The following is an 18,880-nucleotide window of genomic DNA, read 5'->3' on the forward strand; positions in this document are numbered from 1 at the left end:
GCCGGCATGATGCATACACACTGCTGATATTTGAGATCTTGGGGAATTTACATATGTATTTGTTTTGAAACATGAAATAAGTATTATTGATTGAACGAACTCACTTTATTTAAAATGAAAATTTATTTGAAAATTTGCGTTGTTACAAGCATAGCACATATATGAGTATTTTAAGAAATACTTACTTGAGCTCAGTAGATTGCATGCACTAAAACCCATTTTTCTTTATAAATATATTTTTAGAAAAGTTATTTACTTTCAAAATGATTATCAATTCCTAAGTTTGAGTTCAGTCATACCCGAGAGTGTGCCCGAATCCCTCCAACCAAGGCTCTAATACCAACTTGTAACGTCCCAAAATACCAAGTAAAAATTGTTGGATTAGTGTCTAAGTTCATAACTATTTTGGTATGTACTTGACCCGATTATGAGCATGGTCCTTTTGGGTTGCCTTCACCATAATAATATGTAGGATGAATTAAGGAGAGAAAGGTTTAATTATGATTTATTTATATATTATGAGAATAATATATTAAGGGAGAAATCATATTGTTTAATTAGTATTAGTCAAGAATTAAATTAAGAATTAATTTTGTGGCTAAAATAGATTAATTAAACTTAAGGGACTTATTGTGTAATTATAAGATAATTACATAGATGGGATAATGGACTCCATAGAAGTTGGAGTGAACGAATTCTATAAGGAAACCCATTAGAAATCATCCAAGGCTTCTAAAAGAGGGAGTTCATGGGCTGCTTAGGGCTTAAGCAGTCAGATTGGGGTTTCCTAGTTGTAAACCCGAATAGCCTACATGTATATAAAAGACCCCTATGCCCCCAAAAACGTGGTGAATACTTCCTTTAGGGTTTCCAAACCGTTTTTGGTGCCTCCCCTCTCTTCCCTCTTCATTCTTGTTGCTTACTGGTGTTTGTGACTCCATTAGAGGTGCAACACTTGAGGCACTAAGGTTTCTGAAGCCAAGGAATTGATTATTATTGTTATATAATAATCAAAGGTAAGATCTAAACCCTAATTTTAGTTATAGTTTAGTAGATCTAGGGTGTAATGCTCCGTCCTTAAATATCTATTCATGGGCTCTTGAGATCAATAGTAAGGGCGTTTCAGTCTTTTATGGGAAATTGGTTTTATCCGAGAAGGTTTCGGACCGGTGTATGTTGATAGAAGCATAGGGCTTCTCGCCACCTTCATGTGGATGTAAAGTTCATTGGGAACGGGATTAGAATAGAGGAGTTACGGCATTTCGAAGATATTATCGATTATAGCCCTTAATGGGAAAAGTGGAAAAGGAAGGCCAAGTATGAAGAATGGGACATGTTGGGTACGCCCTGTTGGATAAGGTGTCTAAGTCCATAACTATTTTTGGTATGTACTTGACCCGACCCGACATGGTCCATTTGGGTTGCATGGCACCATGCAATTGGATAGACTAAATGAGAGAAATAACACTTGGATATTATTAATATATTATAAGTTCTAATATATTAATAATATTATTTGATTAGTTTGATCAAGAATTAATTTAGAATTAATTAAGTGATCAAAAGAGAACTAATTAAATATATGGGTTGATTATGTAAATAATCCATATCTTGTATAGTGGGCTAAGAGGCTCCATGGATTATCAAGTTGGGTTACACCCATAGGATGCTCCATGGGAGTTACAAACCCATGGGTCATGGAAATGAAGAGTCATGACACATTAGGGTTTACATGGTGTAACCCTAGATGTGTCAAGACTATATAAGAATCATATTCTCCACCAAAATCGGCTATACATGTGAAACAAGAGGGCTAGGCCGATTTCAAGTAGTGTGCATTTTCTCAAAAGTCTTTCCAAGAGAATTTGGTGTTGTGTGAAGCATTTGAGGCATCACACTTGGGGTGCTAGGCTCATAAGGTTTCAAGGAACATAAGCAACGACAAGGTAAGTTATTCTATCTATCATTCAAGTTAAAATTCTTCCCCATGTATGCTAGATAGGAATATAGCCTTGGAATTCAACTTTACATGATAATTAGACAACCATAGATACAAGGTTATTAGGGTTGCATGTACACTTAGGTAGTGTTAGAATGCTCAAAACCCAACAGTGGTATCAGAGCCTAGGCTTGTTTGTTTGTTATTTGTGCTAAAAAGTTGAAGAAAGTCGTAAAACTTGCTGTCTGACTGCTGGACTCGTCGAGTCCATGGGGGGACTCGTCGAGTTCACTTGTATCTTCAACCTACTCGTCGAGTAGGTTAATGCACTCGGTGAGTAGGGTCGACAGAGTGCAGATTTTCGACTTTAGTTGCTGGAAATGGATTAGAAACATTACCCTAAACTGTTTTGGTACTTGAAAACTTGTTTTAGATGGTGTAATGTCTTTGCTAATTCATTTACAACAACTAGTTATCAAAATTACAAAGTTTTAAGTGTAATTTTGAATGTGTTCATATTCATGTTCTTGTTCTTATGATGTTTTAGATGATCATAGGAATTATTTGTAACCTATGTGGTAGATTAATTCTAGATCATAATGTGTTTTAATGGAGTACATAACTTGTCCTCAAGTTATGGAAAACCAAGAGTCACACTTGAATTAAAACCATTAAAAGAACACAAGAGTTAGAAAAATGAAGAGTTTTCATTTTATTACTCTATTAAATTCATAAGTTACAAGAAATGAAAAGTTTTGAAAGTTACAAAACTTGCCCTCAAGTTTTGGAACAAGTAAAGTCTTATTAAAACTTTAGTTCCAACCCTTAGAATTTTAAAAGTTAAAATTCAACCCTTATACTTATATTGTTATAATTTAATAATTATATATATATATATATATATATATATATATATATATATATATATATATATATATATATATATATATATGTATAAGAACAAAGTCGTCTTACCGCTAGTACGCCTCATTCACGAAGCCGATCTATAAGGTGGGTATAAGGTTGTTGCCTATAAAATGGCAACTTAATGGGTGTCCATTCTCACCCACCGCTCGCTTGACTGGTGGAGGGTCGTTAGCCGAACGGGTAGGACAAGGACTTATAAATTCTCATTAAAAGTATGATGAATATTATAAAGTAACTAAATATTTATTAAATTCCCAATCTTAGTTACCTTAGGAAAAATGTGAATAAGGTGCTAATCCATGAAATTACACTTTACACTTTGTCTAAGTCGTTGGTGGAGCGTGTGTGGTTAACCGGCACACTAACTTGGACTTAACAAGGTAGGTAAAGGGTGACTTAAGGTTTATTATAGTATCGGTGGAGCGTGTGTGGTTTACCGACACATCGATTGAGTGATAAACTTTAAGGGTACCAAGTGATTTGCATGGTTACTTCACACCTCGTTTTGTGATCCTCGGTATCCCAGTCACAAAAATTGGAGGGCACACTCGAGATTGAAACATGCCTTTGAAAAGTTCATTGAATCTCAAAGAGTCTAGGAATTTCTAAGAACCAATCAAAACCTAATATCTAATATTTCGGTTTTCGTGGTGGAAATTGGTTAATCGTCATTCACCTACCTTTCAAATATGTTATAGCTTGGATTACGTCATACCTCTTCTAAGTTATAATATATTGTGATTGGATCCTAGCCTTAATATTACATTTGGGTGTTTTATTAAGAACTCTCTTAATATCTAAACTAATCTTGTCCTCTTCCTTCAGATGTCTTCAAACAATGCTGCTTCTGGCTCTAAGCCTAATGGCTCCTTTACCCTTATGAACTTGTGTGGGAAAGTCACCTTTGATGGATCCAACTTCAATGAGTGGATCAGAAACATCAGGATGGTTACCCGCTACGAGGACAAAGAATATGTCCTTGATAAGGAGCTTAAGGAGATTGATGAGACCACTGCAACTCCTCAGGAGATCGCTGACTTTCAGGCACATGAAAGGGATGCTACGAAAGTAGCATGCATCATGATGGCCACGATGACAGCGGAACTCCAAAAGCCCTATGAGGATTTCTACCCTTATGAAATCTACCAAGATTTGATGGAAAGATACCATCAAAGTGCACGACAAGAGAGGTACGAAATCATCTGCTCCATGATAACAACCATGATAAAGGATGGGGATTCCATCACGAGCCACATGCAGAAAATGGAAAGGTATGTGGATCGATTACTGAAGCTTAATGTGAACTTCCCTGAGGAGCTTGCAATAGATATAATTTTGCGCTCCTTACCATCGTGCTATGATCAATTCCGCATGACATATCACATGAATAAGGAAGAGGTCACACTCAGCAAACCTCAGAGACTTCTCAAGACCGCAGAATTAGGTCTTAAGGGGAAGTCGGTTGTTAACACTCCTACTCCAAACTCCACTCCGGTTTTGGCAATCGGGAAAAGTCGAGGGAAGAAGAGAAAGAGTGCTTCGAAGGGTACCAAGGTTAGTGTAACGCCTGTGTTTCCGGGCTTGCATTTTTTTAGCAATGTAATAGTCTAGGTTAACCTTTGTAAACCGTTTTGAAATAATAGGAGTGTATTATTTGAGTATTATGTGTTTTGTGCTTAATTGCTTAATTATGTGGTTTGATTAATTAAGAATAAAAGTAAGCATCAAAATTTAAGTGTAAAATAAACTTGATATCTTTAGATAATGTTGTAGTAGTTGAAACAAGGTTTCCAAAGATATAAAGAATGCCAAAATCCGAGTTATAACGAGGAAGTTATGACCTGTCGAAGTTTCGCGACAGAACCGGCAATGCTAAATGACGTAAAAAATGAAATTTATGTTAGAGTGATAGTGAGCCTTAGTGATCTAAACGAGAATCGAAAATCTCGTTGTTAGTATCAAAGTGATAAAAAGTTAGGCGAGAACAGACGTCAAACGAAGAAGTTATGAATTTATAACAAAATTTTCTGTCCCGGCCAATTAAAAATAAATAATAAAAATAAATTCAAAATTAGCCAACGGAGTCTAAACTAAAGTTGTAGAGCGTAGTCTCAGCTTCGCGTGGATATAAAGAACGTCGAAAACGAAGTTCGTATGAAGAAGATATGAATTTTCAAAGTTTATTAAATAATTAATAATTAAATTTAATTATTAATTCCGGTATTATCCGAGGACGAGTCACCGGATTCATCCGGAGTACGCCCCGCGTACAGCGAAGAGTGTCGATACTTCGGATGACGCATGCAGTGACGATTTCGGACGCCCGTACGCCCCGCGTACAGGCGTACACCCCGCGTAATTGAGGCTCCCAGCCTCCTATAAATAGGATGCGAGGGCAGCCGACTTCTTTGCTATTTTTCTCCATTCTCTCTCCCGTTTTGCATCGATTTGCATGCCAGAAGTACCCCAAAGCCCCGGTAATATTCCCAAGTCCCGAAGCAAGTCCTGAGATCCCGAAGATCCCGAGAAGTGCGGTTTCCGAGCCGAAGCTCTACCCGCGAGAAGTTCGATTTTTGTAGAGATCTTCTAGATCTGCTGAGGATTACTACTTTTGCAAGTCGTAGTGTTGTCCGATCATCTTTTGATCAAGTGAGTGTATACTACCTTTCATAAACGCAATAATAATACAAGTATGGTTTGAATGTATTAAGTATATTGTTGTTTATATGTGTGAGTGTGTTGTTACTTTCTCCTAACGTATAATTATGAAGTATTTTATACGAGATACGTGTTATGTGTATATTTTGTTGTTATGTGTGTGAATGTATATTCACTTTCTTCTATCTTACAGATCTGATTATTTCTATATGAAATACGTGTTATGTGTGTGTGCCTCATCTGTTATATGGAAAATGTATTGATCAAGCATGCTATACAGGTTTTGAAAATATGTATAAAAATGTATGTTTTTATCTACTAATATGTTGGGTAGAACATGGGTAGATAGTTGGTGTGTAATAAATAGATGAGAGGCCTCGTTGTTGTTTTGATCCAGTCATCTAGCGGAATTTAGATGAAGACCACAGACTTTTCTAGACAGTCCAGTGGAACGCTACCAGGCTCATAACCTGTAGGTGTTAATGAACTTGGGTGTTCATTCGATGTATTCCATCCCCCTCATGGTTGCCTTATTTGACTTATATTGCTGAGGAACCCCCGCAACATGTGTTGTCACCCCGATGAAAATATTCATAGATTAGGTCCCTTGTGTTAGTTATTTTAGGGACATAACGTGAGAATAACGGGAATGAGTAACTGGGTTATTGTTGGTTGATAATAATTAATTTAATTATTTATTGTGGGTTGAAAACCCTATATGCTCACCAGGCTCCCAAGTCTGACCCACTCAGTTTTCTTTGTATTACAGGAAGTGGCGCAAGGGCATAAGATGGATGAACCATCAAGTTGTTTTGTTTACAAGTCTGTATATGTATATATTTGTTGAATGACTTGTAATGTTATCGTTTATGCTTATTGGTCTGTATCGGAACATGACACCCCGAGTTTTGATTATATAATGAAAATACATTTCTTTTATGAAATGCTTTGGTAAACATTGTTTTATCATGTTTTGTTTTTGGGAACAAATTCCGCAACTCTTTCAAATCAAAAGGATTTACTCTGAAATTATTTTAAAAGCATAAATGAAAATCGGTCTTTTCTGGCCGAGATTTTAAGGATGTCACAGTTAGGACCCTTGATGGCTCTTCTTCAAGTGGAACCAAGAAAGGTTTCGTCACTCCTTCTTCTGACCCAAAAGAGATTGAATGCTTCTATTGCCATGAAAAATCACATTGGAAGCGGAACTGCCCAAAATACCAGCATGATGTGAAGGATGGGAAAGTTAAACCCAACCATGCAGGTATTTACACTATCATTTCTAATAACTCACCCCATTCTAAATCTTGGGTCCTTGATACCGATTGTGGTATTCACATTTGTTGTGACTTGCAGGGACTAAGAAGAAGTGAGAATGTGGAGCAAGGAAGAATAAACTTAATCATGGGGAATAGGAAAGTTACACCTGTCACCAAGATTGGAGTTTATACTTTATCACTAAGTAGTGGGTTAAATTTAGATTTGAATAAATGTTGTTATTCGCCAGAAATGGCAAGAAATATTATTTCCTTTCATGCATTGTATAAACAAGGTTTCACCTTTTCATTTGATAATGAAGTTGGTTCGATTAATGCTTTCTTTAATAATGTTCTTTATTTTAAAGTATTACCTTGTGATGGTGTGTATGAAGTTGTATCTGTTGTAGATAACTTAGGAAATAATGTTTTGTGTATTGATTCTCTTAATAATAATAACTTGGATAAAGCATCATTGTGGCATTGTCGTCTTGGACATATAAGCAAGAAACGCATAGGCCAACTCCAAAAGGATGGAGTCTTGGAGTCGTTTGACCTAAAGTCAAATGATAGTTGTGAATCATGCTTACTTGGAAAAATGACGAAGTCACCCTTCACAGGCTCGTGTGAGAGGGGTGAAGGTTTGTTGGACCTAGTACACACGGATGTGTGTGGACCATTCAAACATGCCACAAGGGATGCTAATCGTTATTATTTGACTTTTAATGTTTTTCAGGTTCTTCAGGAGACTGTGGCAAGGCGAAGGCGTGATCGTACCGCTCCTCATGATTTTGTAGTAATGTGATTCTGGGAATACACTAAATGATTTGCATTGAAAACCTTTTTATAATAATTTAATGAAATCGGGTTGTTTTCGAAAAAATTTAAATTTGTTGGATTTTTCGGTTGTTACAATTACAGTAGATATGGATATGTCTACTTAATCAAGCATAAGTCAGAGACTTTCGAAAGGTTTAAGGAATTTAAACAGGAAGTCGAGAATCAATTGGGCAGGAACATTAAGATGCTTCGATCCGATCGAGGTGGTGAGTATCTTAGTTCAGAGTTCCTCGACTATCTAAGGGAATGTGGGATTGTCTCACAATTGACACCTCCCACGACACCGCAGTTGAATGGTGTGGCTGAGAGGCGTAATCGAACCTTGTTAGACATGGTTCGTTCCATGATGAGTCGAGCTTTGCTACCAATCTCATTCTGGGGGTATGCCTTAGAGACTGCCGCCCATATCCTTAATCTAGTCCCTACAAAGAAAGTTGCCAAAACTCCTCATGAGATGTGGACTGGTAAAGTACCTAAACTAGACCACATCAAGATTTGGGGTTGCGAGACTTTCGTGAGATGCGAGACTCATGATAAGCTCAAACCTCGAAGCGAGAGGTGTATTTTCATCGGCTACCCACATCAATCCTTTGGTTACCTCTTCTACAGACCTAGTGATAATGTGGTCTTTGTAGCAAGAAGAGGAGTCTTTCGAGAAAGAGAGTTTATAAGCCAAGGAGATAGTGGGAGGCAAATTGATCTTGAAGAAATTCAAGAGTCAAGTGGTGAAGGAACTTCAAACTCTAGCCCTCAACTTGAGGAGGAAACTCATGTTGAGCCAATTGACGAATCTGTACGTCTGAGGCGTTCCACGAGAGTTAGGAGTGCACCTGAGCATTACTATGGATTCCATATTACTGCAGAAGGTGAGACCCTCATTAGTGATGGGACACTAGTAAGTCAAGATGACCCTAACAGCTACGAGGAAGCCATTGCAGGCCCCGAGTCTGCTAAATGGAAAGAGGCTATGGATAGCAAGATACAATCCATGTATGACAATCAAGTTTGGAACTTGGTTGAGAATGTACCAGGTCGTAAGACAGTAGGGTGCAAGTGGATCTTCAAGAAGAAGACCGACATGGATGGTAATGTACACACTTATAAGGCTCGACTGGTCGCAAAGGGATTCTCTCAAATTCCTGGAGTGGATTATGATGAGACCTTTTCTCCAGTAGCCAAGATTAAGTCTATTAGGGTTATGTTAGCCATAGTCGCATTTCATGACTACGAAATTTGGCAAATGGATGTCAAAACCGCTTTCCTTAATGGAAAGTTGGCTGAAGATGTTTACATGAGTCAGCCAGAAGGTTTTGTCAGCAGCGAGTACCCTAATAGAGTGTGTAAGCTTGAGAAATCCATCTATGGATTAAAGCAAGCACCTCGCAGATGGAATCTTTGCTTTGATGAAAAGGTCAAGGAATTTGGATTTTCTAAGAGTGAAGATGAATCTTGTGTGTATGTCAAGGCTAGTGGGAGTATAGTTAGCTTTTTGGTATTGTATGTGGATGACATAATACTCATAGGAAATGACATTCCAACCCTGCAGGAAGTAAAGTCCTGGCTTGGGAAGTGTTTCGCTATGAAGGACCTTGGTGAAGCTGTCTATATTTTAGGGATAAGGATCTTGAGAGATCGGAGTAAAAGACTAATTGGACTTAGTCAGAGTACCTACTTGGATAAGGTGCTGAAGAGATTCAGCATGCAGGACTCCAAGAAAGGAGAGTTACCCATCCAGAGTAATGCCAAATTGAGTAAGACACAAAGCCCTAGCATTGAGGCTGAGATAGCAGAAATGAGTCGAATACCTTATGCTTCAGCTGTAGGATCGATCATGTATGCTATGACGTGTACTCGACCTGATGTAGCCTTTGCCCTGAGCATGGTTAGCAGGTTTCAGGGGAACCCTGGCAAGGCACACTGGACTGCGGTAAAGAATATTCTCAAGTACCTACGAAGGACTAAGGACTGGGTCCTTACCCTCGGTGGGAGTGATGACTTTAGAGTTGTAGGGTATGGTGATGCTAGCTTCCATACTGATTGGGATAATTTCCGCTCTCAGTCGGGTTGGGTCTTTACCCTAAACGGAGGAGCAATTTCTTGGAAGAGTTCCAAGCAAGAGACAGTGGCTGATTCAACTTGCGAATCAGAGTATATTGCAGCGAGCGAGGCGGCAAAGGAGGCTATATGGCTAAAGAACTTCATCGGAGACCTTGGAGTTGTACCAGCTATTAAAGAGCTAATGGAAATTTTCTGTGATAGTGAAAGCACTGTTGCCTTAGCCAAGGAACCAAGGGATCACGGGAGATCCAGAAACATCGACAGAAAATACCATTTTATTAGACATCGAATAGAAGAAGGACTCCTCGTGGCAAAGAGTGTATCATCGGATGAGAACCCAGCAGATCCCCTCACGAAGGGACTGACTCGGGTTAAGCATCTCCAGCATGCTCGGAGCATAGGGCTGAAGGATGATATTAGATTTAGTAGTTAGATAACCTCGAAATTTGTAAAGTGTAAGTGACATTAGATGATGAATAAAAGGTGTTTTATTTATGAGTAAAGTGTTGCTATCTCTTGTCAATCGTTTACTATATTTCTTTTGCATGTTTTGACTTCCAGAATAATTTTGATTGGTATAACATATTATTCAAACCTCCACAGTCAGTCATATGTCGGAAGTAGGTATGAATCAAGACTGTCATGATTGGTTGCAGAGGTCTAAGGTGTTAGACAAAGCTACAAAAATCATGAGTGCTCATAAGTTCTGAGCATTGGACTCAACCCACGCTCACTGGAATCACTTCATGGAATTCTATCTCGAGTGATCGTGACACGGTAATATCATATAAGTCTTCAAACCTAGAGATATGATTTGTTACTTACAAGTTGGTTATGCATTGATGGTACAAAAACGCATTGGTAACTCAATGTTATAAATCGTGCTCTTGTGTGTAATTCAATGAGTGGTAGAACAAATATATGAGTCAAAGTTTATCTGTTCCTTCTTGGATTAGAAGCTGATATCTGGGCCCCTCGATGATTTTGTTTTTACCTATGTACCGGGCCCGGTCAGAACTAAGTTGATGTGTTCAATTAAGTTCTTGGTCAAACAAATCGGAAATCGCAAAACAAACTGTTGGATAATAAGTAAGACATTGTTCCATGTATTTGTCCGACTGATATCTAGAACAGAGGATTATATGATCACTTATCTTAAATGGCGTACCATCATCTTCTCAGTTCCGAGAAACCTTGAAAAAGATCTACGATTGCCGATCGGTTCCTGAAGTCATACTTGCAGTAATAGTTATTAGACTTATCCAAGTGGGAGACTGTTGGATAAGGTGTCTAAGTCCATAACTATTTCTGGTATGTACTTGACCCGACCCGGCATGGTCCATTTGGGTTGCATGGCACCATGCAATTGGATAGACTAAATGAGAGAAATAACACTTGGAGATTATTAATATATTATAAGTTCTAATATATTAATCATATTATTTGATTAGTTTGATCAAGAATTAATTTAGAATTAATTAAGTGATCAAAAGAGAACTAATTAAATATATGGGTTGATTATGTAAATCATCCATATATTGTATAGTGGGCTAAGAGGCTCCATGGATTATCAAGTTGGGTTCCACCCATAGGATGCTCCATGGGAGTTACAAGCCCATGGGTCATGGAAATGAAGAGTCATGACACATTAGGGTTTACATGGTGTAACCCTAGATGTGTCAACACTATATAAGAATCATATTCTCCACCAAAATCGGCTACACATGTGAAACAAGTGGGCTAGGCCGATTTCAAGTAGTGTGCATTTTCTCAAAAGTCTTTCCAAGAGCATTTGGTGTTGTGTGAAGCATTTGAGGCATCACACTTGGGGTGCTAGTCTCATAAGGTTTCAAGGAACATAAGCAACGACAAGGTAAGTTATTCTATCTATCATTTAAGTTAAAATTGTTCCCCATGTATGCTAGATAGGAATATAGCCTTGGAATTCAACTTTGCATGATAATTAGACAAACATAGATCCAAGGTTATTAGGGTTGCATGTACACTTGGGAAGTGTTAGAATGCTAAAAACTCAACACGCCCAATGTAGGCTAGGTTACGCCCAACGTAATTGGGTAAATGAACGTGGGTCTGTGGGGGCGCACGCCCAGCATACTGGATGTATGCCCATCGTACGTCCAGAGTCCTTAAACCCTAATCTGAGGGTGAGCCACTATATAAGGAACATAATGGCTCAAACCCTAGCCTCATTATTAGTCTCCCCAACCTCAGAGAAACCCTAGAATGCCTCTCCCTTCCTATTTGTGAGATCTTGACCTTGGGAAGCTCATTTTGGAAGTTTAAGCTTAGAAGAGGAAAGGAGGGAGTTGTCAAAGAAGGACTTGGGAAGTTGGAGCTTTTAGATCTGGAATAACATCATCTTCTGGAGCCCTTTTGAGGTATAAAGTCTCTTGCTTGGCAATCATATTGTGTAGATCTATGTGTTGTGAAGTTTTGACATCATTCTTGTCCCAAAAACCTCATATTGATGCATGTCTGGAGTTGGATGAGATTAGCTGTCCTTTTAGACCTTAGGAGATGTCTTGAATAAGAAAAATAAGGTCCCAAGGGCTTTGGTTGTCTCATATGTGATATAGATAGGTCTAAATGGATTAAGACCTTGGATTAAGAACTTTATGGACGTCTTAGGTAATAAAGATTGAGACTTTATGAATCCTAGACGTATTTGGCCTAAGGATCTGAAGTTTGGGATTAAGAGCTTAAGCCATTAAGAAGTTATATGGACTTGTTGAGCAGCGAAGTTACCCCCCATGTAACAAGGGAGTACGCCCAGCATAGCGGGTCGGTGCCCCGATCCCATATCGCGAAGCATCGTTGTACGCCCAGCGTACCAAGGAGGGTACGCCCAACGTACTCCTTCTGTTGAGTTTTAATCTTGGGCCTTGCTTGTTTGGGCTGTCTATGGGCTAATAAAGTTTGGGCCTTGATTGAATAGTATGGATGGAGTATTTTGGATCTAATTATTATTATGGACCTTGGATCTAGGCCTGGTTGTAGAGGTGGGCCTAATTTAGTAAATTGGGCCAATATTGGGCTTTGTATGAGAGTTTTACTTTGGAATTGGCCCAACAAGTGGATATATGATTGACCTAATGATTATTTTTGCTATGTTGGCTAGTTCGGGATTTTCGGTGAGTTGGTGATTCGGGAGTCTGCTTTTTCAAGTTCATAGTTTCGGCAGTTGCGAGGTGAGTTATCCTCACTATATCAACAGGGTCTAAGGCACCAAGGCCGGCCCTTTATCGGATTGTAATCCGGATATCATTGTTATGTTTTTGCTTTACTATGTTTTCATCTTGGTAGTTAGGATGGTATATGCTAGTGTCCGGATAGGTCGGTATCCTGTTTAGAGTATGTTATGTTATGTGACTGTATGATTATGTGCACATGGTTGTTTGATTGGGGTTGGATTGAGGTGGGTCCTGCTTTGTGCTGTAAGCCAACATACCCTGGGCGGACCGGTTATTCCGAAGGCCCGACGAGCGGTCCGGATATGTTGTAGGCCCCACGAGGGTGCACCAGATGTGCCGAGGCTCGGAGAGTGGACCAGGCCGACTGAAGGCCCGATGCGAGCGAACCAGTCATACTGTAGACTCAGAGAGTGGACCAGGTGGGTTGAAGGCCCGGTGCGGGCGGACCAACCACACTACAGACTCAAGGGACATGACTGGACTCAGAGGGTGGACCAGGTGGACTGAAGGTCCGGTACGGCGGACCAGTCACACAGTAGACCCGAAATGAATGGTTGTTCTGTGATTTGTTATGATATAGCATGTTATGCGTGTATGGTATATATGGTTGGTATTTTGGGGGTATCTCACTAAGCTTTCGGGCTTACAGTTGTGGTTTAAAGTTTTTCAGGTTCTTCAGGAGACCGTGACAAGGCAAAGGCGTGATCGTACCGCTCCTCATGTTTATGTTTTATGTTATGGTTCTAGGAATTGTCTGATAATAAATGTATTAAAAACCTTTTTGTAATAACTTAAAGAAATTGGGATGTTTTTGAAAAGTTTAAATTGGCTTGAATTTATGGTCGTTACATAGTGTTTATGGCTTTGAATAATCAATTGCATGTTCATTAGACAAACTAGATCCACAACTATTAGGGTTTGCATGTACACCACAGGATTGATGTATTGCTCGAAACCCATCAAAAATTTCATTTTAAAAATAAGTTAAATCCATTCATTCATTGTTCCAAAAGATGATCAGATTCAATGTATTCTCAAAACATCAGAGTAATTTGTAAACATTCAGTGTGGAATAAAACTCCAGGGATTGTAGTGCGATCAAGTTTGGTTCTTCCTTTTGAAAACGAAAGTACCTAAAACCATAAAAATAAACCGTAAGCACAAAGTTAGTGAGCTCCTCAACTCGGCCTAGCCCTGGGGTATACTCTAACCTAATATACAATCATGGGCCTAGCCTTTGGGCCCATGCATGGGGTCTCTTTTAACCCATTCATACAATAATGGGCCTAACCCTGGGGTTTATCCCCTCCCAATCATACAATAATGCAAGTGTCAAAAGGACAACTAGCATCATACACACACAATTTAGTGGGCTGGCATTTGTGCCTCGACCCACAAGCACAGTGAGAAGACTCACCTCACTATCTAGAAGAATAGCTTCACTGATCACCGCTCAAAAAGATATCTCTACTGGTCGCCTATACAATTAACAGGGACCCAAATCTCAAACTACTATTCAAATTACACAAAATTCACTTAGGTCAAAATTGGTCTTAGTGAAGTAAAAAAGTCAAACAAATTGAGTATGTCCTGCATACTTAGTCACTACATTGGGGTAGTCATGACCCATCAAAACCATGGGGTTCTAACCTAGTATGTGCAACATACCTCTTGGTATGCCCAACGTATTCTACCCAGGTCCAAATCTTCTCATTAAGTGCTTATTACTTAAAGACATTTCAACCAAATTTAGATCTAGACCCAAAACATCATTCTATGTCCTAAAGTTTCCACCTTTATGTATTTCCATGGATAGAAAATGTCCAAAAGCTAAAACCCTAACTTAATCATCCATTAAGACATCATAACTCTTGCATGGAGGGGATAGAAGGACCAAGATCACATTTTTATGTTTCATAATATCTCTATAATGGATAAAGTTTCCAACTTTGTCCATTACGATGGTCCAAATAACCAAGATCTAGTCTTTAAGTCTTAAAGGGACCAAAACTACATCTTTCTCAACTTAATTCACTAAGTCCAAGTCTCCAACCTTCATATCTGAATCAATATGGTGTCTAGATGGATAAAGTTTATGGCTTTGAGCCGTAAGAACTTTCCTATGTGCACATGCAAACCCTAATGCTTGGATCTAGGTTTCTCTAATTGAACATGCAATGTATCCAAGGCTTACAATTCTAGATCAAGTGTAAACAATTGATTCATAACATATGAAATCAGATCTAGAAGAATAACTTAAGTTGCTTGCTTGAAACTTCTTGTTCTTGGAGCTTAGAGTCACAATTGTCACTCCTCTAATGGCTTACAAACACCAACTAGCAAGAGGATGATCTTGAGAGAGAGAGAGAGAGAGGAAGTGAGGAAATTGGCTCTAGCGTTTCTTTCTTGCAAGAGTAGTCGATTTCCCTCACCCATGGGGTCCATTTATACTATGAGCTACTAGGGTTACACCCTTAACCCTAATTGAATAACTTAGGCCCTAAGAAATCCAAAGATCCTTCTAGATATGAGGCTTGGACGATTTTAAGATATCCAAACCCTAAAAATCATCCACCCTTATATCCATAAGGATTCATAGCCCAAAACCCTAATTGAAACTTCTTGTTCTTAGAGCTTAGAGTCACAATTGTCACTCCTCTAATGGCTTACAAACACCAAATAGCAAGAGGATGATCTTGAGAGAGAGAGAGAGAGAGAGAGGAAGTGAGGAAATCATCTCTAGGGATTCTTTCTTGCAACAATAGTTGATTTCACTCACCCATAGGGTCTATTTATACTATGAGCTACTAGGGTTACACCCTTAACACTAATTGAATAACTTAGGCCCTACGCAATCCAAAGATCCTTCTAGATATGAGGCTTGGATGATTTTAAGATATCCAAACCCTAAAAATCGTCCACCCTTATATCCATAAGGATTGATAACCCAAAACACAACTATCATACATTTGATAGTTTATGCCCCTTTATTCAATTAACCTCTTTAAGTCACCAAATTAATTCTCAATTAATTTATGACTTATATTAATCAAATAATATTATTATCTCTTTAATATATTATTCTCATAATATATTAATATAGTAATATCTCTTCTCTCTTTATAAATCACTCTGTCAAGTTGCTATGGTGAAGGCAACCCAAAAGGACCATGCACTACTGGGTTAAGTACTTACCAAATATAGTTACAATCTTAGACACTAATCCAACAGTCTCCCACTTGGATAAGTTTAGTAACTCTATATGCAAACACAATCCGACTAGCAATCGTAGCTCTCAAAGACACTGTCAAACTCTGATCTTATCAGTATCCTGTCCTTTAGATAAGGGATCATACAGTCCTCTGTTCAGATATTGTGCAGACAATCTCATGGAACATAATCATACTTATTGTCCAGCAGTTGGTTTCTCGATCTCAGATTCATTTGACGTAGAACATAATTGAACACATTAATTTAGTCCTGACCGGGTCTGGCACATAAGTCAAATTAAATCATCAAGGGGCCCTGATATCGCTTTTACCCTCTAAGGATAAAAGTAACAGATAAACTTCGACTTATATTCATTTACCATTTACTAATCAACCATACACAACAATGTGTTTTATGACATCAATTTACTGATGCGGTTTCACATTGTTAATGCACAACCAATTAATAAACAATAAACCTTATATCTTGGTTTTAAGACCATATGATATTAGCGTCTTACGATCACTTGCGGTACATTCCATAAAGTGATTCCAACAAGCGCGGGGTTATTCCAATGTTCAAAACTTTTTTATAAGCACTCAACGTTGCAACAAACCTTTTCTATGTCTAATACCTTTTAGACAATCTACACACCAATTCATGACAATCTTCATTCATACCTACTTCCAACATATGAACGATTATGGACCATTCGAATAATTCGATTATTCTTAATAACTCAATTATTCAGGAAGTCAAAACATGCAAAGTGAAACAATAGTTAAACAATTAACATAAGACAGGAGCTTTACTTATAAATAATACTCCTTTATTTAATCATGAAATGTCAATTACATTTATCTATTACATGTTTCTAACCTATCTAATCTAAACTAATATCATCCTTCAGCCCAATGCTACTAGCGTGCTGCAAGTGCTTAACCCTACCCAGTCCCTTCGTAAGCGGATCTACTGGGTTATCCTCTAACGATACCCTCTTTACTACGAGGTGTCCTTCTTCTACTCGATGTCTAATAAAGTGATATTTTCTGTCGATATGCCGAGATCTACCATGATCCCTCGGTTCCTAGGTTAAGGCAACCGCTCCTTCATTATCATAGAAAATTTCCATAGGCTCCTTTATGGCAGGTACAACTCCAAGGTCACCAATGAAGTTCTTCAACCACATCGCCTCCTTTGATGCTTTGCTCGCTGCAATGTACTCTGATTCACACGTTGAATCATCTACGGTTTCTTGCTTGGAACTTTTCCAAGTCACTGCTCCTCCATTAAGGGTAAAGACCCAGCCTGACTGCGAACGGTAGTTGTCCCTATTAGTCTGGAAGCTGGCATCACTATACCCTCACACCTTTAAGTCATCACTCCCTCCGAGGACTAAAAACCATTCCTTGGTCCTCCGAAGGTAATTAAGGATATTCTTGACTGAGATCCAATGAGCTCTGCTAGGGTTCCCTTGATATCTACTGACCATGCTCAAAGCAAAGCCCACATCAGGGCGAGTATAAGTCATAGCATACATGATTGAGTCAACTGCAGAAGCGTAAGGTACTCCGCTCATCTCAGCTATCTCGGCTTCTATACTCGGACTTTGAGTCTTACTCAATTTGGAATTACTTTGTATCGGTAGTTCTCCCTTCTTTGAGTTTTCCATACTAAAACGTTTTAGTACCTTATCCAAGTAAGTATTCTGACTAAGTCCTATTAGTCTCTTACTTTGTTCTCTCACTATCCTTATTCCCAAAATATAGGAAGCCTCTCCGAGGTCCTTCATAGCGAAGCACTTCCAGATCCAGAACTTAACCTCCTACAAAGTCAGGATGCCGTTTCTTATGAGTAATGTCACCAACATACAAAACGAGGAAGCTAAATATACTCCTACTGGCCTTGACATATACACATGATTCATCTTCACATCGTACAAATCCAAAATCTTTGACTTTCTCATCGAAGCAAAGATTCCATCTGCAAGATGCTTTCTTAAGTCCATAAATGGACTTCTCAAGCTTGCACGCTCTATTGGGATGCTTCGTATCGAAAAAACCCTCTAGCTGAGCCATGTAAACATCCTCAGCCAACTTCCCATTAAGCAAAGCGGTCTTGACATCCATATGCCATATCTCATAATCATGAAATGGAGCAATGGCTAGCATCACTCTTATAGACTTTATTTTAGCAACTGGTAAGAGGGTCTCATCATAGTCAACTTCGGGAGTTTGAGTAAAGCCCTTCGCAACCAATCGTGCCTTATACGTGTGCCATTCCCATCCACGTCGGTCTTCTTCTTGAAGATCCATTTACACCCAACCGTCTTACGTCCGGGCACATTGTCAACCAAATTCCAAACTTGGTTGTCATACATGGACTGAATCTCGTTGTCCATCGCCTCTTTCCATTTTTCAAACTCTGGGCCTACCATGGCTTCCTTATAGCTATTAGGTCCATCTAGATTTATTAGTGTACCATCACTAATATACGTGTCCCCTTCAGTAGTAATATGAAAGCCATAAAACTGGGGTTGAACTCTAACTCTTTCGGAACATCTAAGAGGTAAGGACTTGTTAATTGGTTCAACTGGAGTATCCTTCTCGGGTTGAGTGCAACCGTTAGAGGTTCTTTCATCGCTCGACTCTTGAATCTCTTCAAGATCGATTTGCCTCCCACTGTCCCCTTGGCTTATGAGTTCTCGCTCTCGGAAAACCCCTCTTCTCGCAACGAAGACAACATTGTCACTTGGTATATAGAAGATATATCCAAAGGAT

Source organism: Lactuca saligna, chromosome 1 (genome assembly GCF_052625555.1).
Source record: "Lactuca saligna cultivar CGN05327 chromosome 1, ASM5262555v1, whole genome shotgun sequence".
Classification (NCBI taxonomy): domain Eukaryota; kingdom Viridiplantae; phylum Streptophyta; class Magnoliopsida; order Asterales; family Asteraceae; genus Lactuca; species Lactuca saligna.